Source organism: Myotis brandtii, unplaced genomic scaffold, assembly GCF_000412655.1.
Source record: "Myotis brandtii unplaced genomic scaffold, ASM41265v1 scaffold548, whole genome shotgun sequence".
Classification (NCBI taxonomy): domain Eukaryota; kingdom Metazoa; phylum Chordata; class Mammalia; order Chiroptera; family Vespertilionidae; genus Myotis; species Myotis brandtii.
Window position 1 is genome coordinate 578,084 of NW_005370031.1, and position 7,167 is coordinate 585,250.

Sequence of the window (7,167 nt, forward strand, 5' to 3'; positions counted from 1 at the left end):
ATTTATTTATTTTTCATTGTAAACATTTAAATGACTCACAAGAATGAGGTTTTCTCATATACTTTAAGATTACACCACCATGTTGTGTTACCAAAAGATGTTCAAAGATAAATCTAACTCCAAACTGCATTATCTTTAAAGTGACCACATTTCAAACATGCAACAAGGCTTCTGGTAATAAAGATTTGGAATGGGTGCTCATTCTCTTATTTCACTACAAACATGATAGAAAGAAGATAAGTTGAGAATTTGCTCTAAAATACAATGGGAGTTGTAGTCTACACCAGCACTCTTCACTCCTCCGCTGCCATTTTTAGCAAGTACTCCTTGTCAATCTTGAAGAGTCTCCATCCCTCCTCGCTGGACAGATCAGAGGCACCTCTTTTTTTGTAGAAGTTGATAGATGGTTTATTCCATTCTGCTACCAGGAAGTGCATGCTGCTGCAGCGACATTTCATCGCAACCTGGCTCAGAGTGTTCAGAATTTCTGATCCTATCCCAAAGCCTCTAAAATCACTCATTATGAAGAAGTCTTCAAGATATAAGAGTTTTCCAATCCATGGGTCATAGGTAAAATAGTACATGGCGAAACCAATTATGCTGTGTCCTTTGGGAGTGCTCCCTGGATACTTCTGCCACCAGGCAGTGGTAGAAGGGATGCTCTCCGAAACTATCCTGCTGCAGATCTTTTTCAGTTATTATTACTTGCTCTTCTATCTATAATAATAAAAGCATAATATGCTAATTAGATCAGACAGCCAAACAACCTTTCGGACATCATTCCGGACGTCCTTCTGGACGAAGCCACGGTTGCAGAGGCCGAGGCAGAGGCAGATAGGGGCGATCAGGCAAGCAGGCAGAGTGGTTAGGGGCCATCAGGCAGGCAGGCAGAGGGGTTAGGAGCCAGCGGTCCCGGATTGTGAGAGGGTGCAGGCCAGGCTGAGGGCCCCTCAACCCTGTGCACAAATTTCATGCACTGGACCTCTGGTGTAGTCATATTTAGCCAGTTCCTTAATCAGTTGCAGGATGTCACTGCAGTTGTCAGCGGTCAGTGGTGGTGGAAGGGCGGATCACGAAGTTAGCCATTTTCGTCTTTTGCTTTTCTTCCCCTTGCGGACTAAGCCTCTGTACTTGAACAACAGGAGAAAGTGGTTCTTCATTCGTTTCCCGGGAGCGGCCTCTTCTCAGTCAGGCTGGCACCATGACCTGGGAAGCCTTGGTGAGCAACTGAAAGACATAACCAGAGCCAGTGGGGAACTGCCCAATTGATGCACTTTTGACAGGCTATGTATCATGTGCTAGTATAATCTCCAATCAGTTTATTACATTTCCCATATCATTGTAGAAAGTTTAATTTTAAACAGAAATAGTACACTGTAGTAACAATTACCAAGTGTTTACTGTGTACCAGGCACTATTTGAAATGCTTGAAATATATTAGCTCAATCAATCTTTGTAACAATGCTTTGAAGTTGGTAAAATACTATCTCAATTTTCTAGGTAAGAAAACTGAAGCATAGTTGTAAAAATAAAATAAAATTAAAATTTAAAAACCACAAAATATGCTCAAGTTAACAAGAAACGGAGCTGAGATTTGAACCTAGGAACTATAGTTTGGCTCTTGATTTCTAATTCTCAACCACTACCATACACTATTGAAGTAATGTAATTACTTAACTAAGAATTACTGCTAGAATTTAATCACAAAGTACCTTCAGTTTTCTCTCTGATTGTCTCTCTATATTTACTGAGTATGGGTAGTTCTTCACCAGCCTCAGGATGAAAATTCAAGGCCTGCCCCATGGCTTCTCTAATTACACTAAGGTAATAAATGCTCAACTGTTGCTTTTAGTTCCAAAATACAGTCTCAATTCAGTAATTAGGATATCCAGTCTCATAAAATCATTTTAAAAATGTCTCAATTTGCTCTAAAATTTAGTCTTCTCACCTGCCTGAGCTTGGTCCCATTTCCGGTGGAAGTTGACATTAGCCTTCCCCCACCTCACCCATCACAATGGATAATTACAACATGATTGAATATCAGGGAAAGAGAAGAGCTAGATTGGGTAGGAAAGTTCTTGTTTGCTTGTAATGGCATGGTGATTTAACTCTAGCACCCTTTGGACCTAGATTTGATTAAATCTGACTCTGACTCTGTTTTTTCATGTGATAGACTAATTGAAAAAATGCCCCAAGTCTTCACCTCTCCTTTATTCATCACTTTTTCCTTGAAACTTCATAATGCTCCTTCAGTCCGTCTCTGGGGAGGGCCACATGACTTGTTTTGGCCAATGGAATGTGAACAATCATGATGTACGTAAAAGCTTGAAAAATGTTGGTATGAGCAGGCTTGCCCTCAATTGTGTGCCTCTGCCATTGTAATGAGAGAATGTTTGTGCTAGCTCGCCAGAGGCTGTTACATGTCATCTCAGTTGTTCCAGCCAAAAGCATCCTAAATGAAGCTGAATCAACCATCCTTAAACATGTATATGAACCAAGCCCGGATCAGTAGACATGTAGATGACAACCCTAGATACATGGATGAGGGTTTTTTGATTGATATTCAATATTATTGTGACAATAGGTATCTGATAGAAGCATTCTCATGATTTCCTTTGGGGGTCCCCTAATTACGGGAATATATCTCACATGCTTTTTCATCAATGAGGAAAATCATAGGCATATCTAGGCTCCTGAGTTGCCCTTTCATTCTCCAGCCCCTAGACATCTGGAAAACCTTCCAGATTATTTATTCTATGACCTAACTAACATTTCCAGGGACTTCATTGATCAAAATCCAAGAAAACCATATTCTTACTTTCTCTTGTTTATGGTTCACATCTGGGCTACAGGACGTAGTCAAACAATTTTTACCCAAATAAGCACTTGGAATAAAATCTAATTGCTACACAGACAGCTCTCTCCTGCTGCTGGTATGAGTTAAATACCAGTTTCCAGTGTCCATGAAATTTATAGGAACACATAGTAAGCTAATTGTGGCATCTCATTAAAGCGCCTCTCTTGACTTAGGATTTGGAAGCAATACCATACCCTACTCCTTGGGGAGGGAAGGAATTCACAACACTATTCCTTCCAAATTAACCTGCTAAAATATTACCAGATAAACTCTATGAAGCTACTATGATTCTATTTGAGGTTAGAAGGTATTTGAGGTTAGAAGGTATTCCATCCTGTCCTTCCCACTTTGGGGATACGGTGGTCTCTAAGGTACAGTTATCGCTGAAGAAAATGCTCTTCTAAAAAAAAAAGAAGAAGAAGAAGAAAAGAAAAGAAGGAAGAAAATGCTCCTCCCAATCCTTCTCTAACAAAACCCAGCATTTAATATTAATTATAAGGTTAAGAAGACTAAAATTCCTCGGATGCTTCTCTGTTATTTTTAACAGGCTCACATCTCGGTCTAATAGATGAGTTTGTAATGTGTTTTAATTGACACTTCCATTTGAAATATTATTATACTATTGAATGCACACAATATTTAAGGCTCTAGAAGATAAGTACAAATCCTGCTTTTTTTGCAGCAGTCATTGGATCAATAAAAGTAATCTTCACCCTGACCATTGCCACTGAAGCCCTCCTCACTAACTGCTCCTCCTTATCACAGATGTCCTGGAGGCAAAAATTTGCTTACATTATATAAATTTCTTACATTATATATACACACACACACACACACACACACACACACATAATATTGATTTCAGAAAGGAAGGAAGGCGGAGAGAGAGATAGAAACATCAATGATGAGAGAGAATCACTGATTGGCTGCCTCCTGCACATCCCACACTGGGGATTGAGCCCCCAACCCGGGTATGTGCCCTGACCTGGAATCGAACCATAACATCCTGGTTCATGAGCTGACGCTCAACCACTAAACCATGCTGGCTGGGCTTGTCTGGTTTCTTTTAGCCTATTTGGTTGTTCACTACTCAACTGCCTGATTTTTATGGTACACATACAGCATGGACCAATCTCACAAAAGCCTGAAATTAAACCTGCAATTTGGACGAGGCTGCGGATAGAGACATATCCTCTATTCCAGCCACAGAGAAAGCATCCACTTAAGGGAAAAGCACAATTTTCAATACGTAAAAAAAAACATGTGCAGTTGGCATCAGGAACCCAAGATAAAAAGAAATAAACAAAATAAAAGCCAGGAAATTCCAATAAATAAGCATAGCACAATGGTGTGTAATTAAAAGCAAAGTAATACTCTGGGACCATGAGCAGGCAGGTGTTCAGCGTTATGGAAGTCTAGCAGCCAGGATAGAGTTCTCCTAATTAGGTTGGTTGGTGGAGTGGATAAATAAATCGCCAGAATCAAATGAAGCCCCAATCTTGCAAAGATCAGAATATTTTATAGCTTATTACAGAGGATGGCAATGAATTAATAAGCTACTATTTATTGAGTGCTTATTATACTTGAGCCCTGAACTTAATAATTTAAATTCATTTAATGCTTAAAATGGGGTTATTTCATTCTTTACAGAAAGTAGGAAAATAAAGTTTGTTTAAATTTAAGTTACAGTTACATAATAAGGAGATATGAGATTCTCACTCCTCTTCCGTAGTGAAGAGCTGATAATTGAGAAATGACTGCCTTGCTAGAGGCTACATTTTCCAGCATCCTCTGTACCTAGCTAAGTGGCATGCAAGTGAAAGTGATCTGTTTCTCTTCTTTATTTTTCACTTTCTAACTATAAGCAAATATCTCTGAGGCTCTAATCTATAATGGAGCCACCAGGTGGAAGATATCTGGCCTTGTGCATCACCAGGTTGAGAGGCATCTTTGAATATTCATATTTAATCATTGTATGAGAAACATTTATTGCATTAATCATTGAGTTTAGGGGATTATCAGTTATGACATCTATCTTAACATATACTACTATAGTTCTCTTAATCACTGAGTCAATACTACCTTAATAAAAGAAAAGATGTTGAATGAGAACCTTCTTTGAGGGATTGTTGGAAAAACATAGTTAACACACTTGTAGACACAAGTTTACACATAGGCAGCACCATGTATGTTTGGAATTCCTATAGTGATGATTATGATAATTTGGTAGCTTTACTTTTAATGTATTTTCTCACTTTAGACTTAAAGATGGAATTTTAAACTGAAGTCAATAAACATGGAAACCAAATATCAGAAGACGCAAATGACTTCTTTGTGACAGAGTTGAAACAAACCCAAGTGGTTAGCTAAAAAAATCTGTGCTCTTTTCCTGCAACATATTTATTTTTAACTTGCTGGTTAAGAAAATAAAAAAACCAAAGCTTCCATGATTTCTTAACCAGTATGAAGTTTTAAAGGTATGGCTGAATACTTGAGAAAAATGTAGAGCTCATTTATTCTAGCTGGGGTACAAGGTCAGAAATGAGTAAAAAAAAAAAAAGTTGATGATAAATTACTTAAATTCCTCCACCATAAAGTTAGGATTGGGGTTGAATGGGTAGTAGAAGGCAAGAAGCCAAAGACTACAACTTGTCCTGAAGTTGAATTTTCTAATTTCTTTTGGACATATATATATGTCATTTATGGGCTTGGAATAACATGGGGATAGGAAATAATTTTGTCAGAGGTGTACTTGATTTAAAATAACCAATAAACACATTTTAACAGATTATCTTTATTTCATTTAAATTACCCAAGTAGGAATGACGCCACCATTGTCCAATATAAATTTCTGCAATTATATAAATACTAGAGGTCCGGTGCATGGATTCGTGTACCAGTGGGGCTCTCAGCCTGGCCTGTGCCCTCTTGCAATCCAGGACCCCTTGAAGGATGTCGGACTACCAGTTTCAGCCCAATCAGACAGTTTGACATCCCCTGAGCTGCCAGGGAGGAGTCCAAGCTGGGCCAGGCACAGCACTGCTCCTATTTATCCTGGCCTCACTGTGCTATGACGAGCACTGACCACCAGGGGGCAGAAGCTCAACGCAGGAGCTGCCCCCTGGTGGTCAGTGCACTCCTAGGGGGGGCGCCACTCAGCTGACCAATGGGCACCAGATGCCAGGCTCACAGCTGGCAAGCGCAGCCTCTCTCACCTCCGTGGCAGCGCTACTGAGCGGGTGTGGCGGCAGACTGGCACGAGGGCTCCCTTTTCTCCACATCCTCGCCAGCACTTGCTCTTTGTTATCCTCTTGAAAATAGCCATTCTGACAGGTGTGAGGGGATAACTCGTAGTTTTGATTTGCATTTCCCTGATGATTAGTGATGTTGAGCATCTTCTCATATCTCTTACCCATTTGTATATCTTCTTGGGAGAAATCTCTATTTAGGTTCCCTATCCATTTTTTAATCGAATTGTTTGCTTTTCAAATGTTGAGTTGTATGTGTTCTTTACATATTTTGGATATTCATACCTAATCAAATGTGACATTTGCATATATTTTCTCTCACTCAGTAGGTTGTCTTTTTGTTTTTGTTGATGGTGTCCTTTCCTATGCAAAAGCTTTTAGTTTGATGTAGTCCCATTTGTTTATTTTTGCTTTTGTTTCCTTTGCCCAAGAAGACATATCGGAAAAAAAAATGCCGAGACCTATGTCAAAGAGTTTACTTCTTATGTTTTCTTCTAGGAATTTTATACTTTCATTGGAGGTACTGTTATTTTTATTTCCCTTTAAGTGACTAAAGAACATGCCCATGTTATTCGAAAGAACTGCCTTTCTTTTTTTAATTTATTAAATCTTTATTGTTCAGATTATTACAGTTGTTCTTTTTTTCCCCCCATAGCTCCCCTCCATACGGTTCCCACCCCCCCCCATGACCTTACCTCCCACACACACACTGTCCTCATCCATAGGTGTACGATTTTTGTCCAGTCTCTTCCTGCACCCTCCACACCCCTTTGCCCCCAAAAATTGTCAGTCCACTCCCTTTCTATGCCCCTGATTCTATTATATTCACCAGTTTATTCTATTCATCAGATTTTTTATTCACCTGATTTTTAGATTCACTTGTTGATAGATATGTATTTGTTGTTCATAATTTTTATCTTTACCTTTTTCTTCTTCCTCTTCTTAAAGAATACCTTTCAGCATTTCATTTAATACTGGTTTGGTGGTGATGGACTCCTTTAGCTTTTTCTTATCAGTGAAGCTCTTTATCTGACCTTCAATTCTGAATGATAGCTTTGCTGG

The 7,167-nt window shown here is 39.1% G+C and overlaps 1 pseudogene; it reads right to left on the reverse strand.

Moving 5' to 3' along the window:
* Nucleotides 1–209: 209 nt before the first annotated feature.
* LOC102259939 lies at nucleotides 210–605 on the reverse strand (annotated as a pseudogene).
* Between the last annotated feature and the right edge of the window lie 6,562 nt (nucleotides 606–7,167).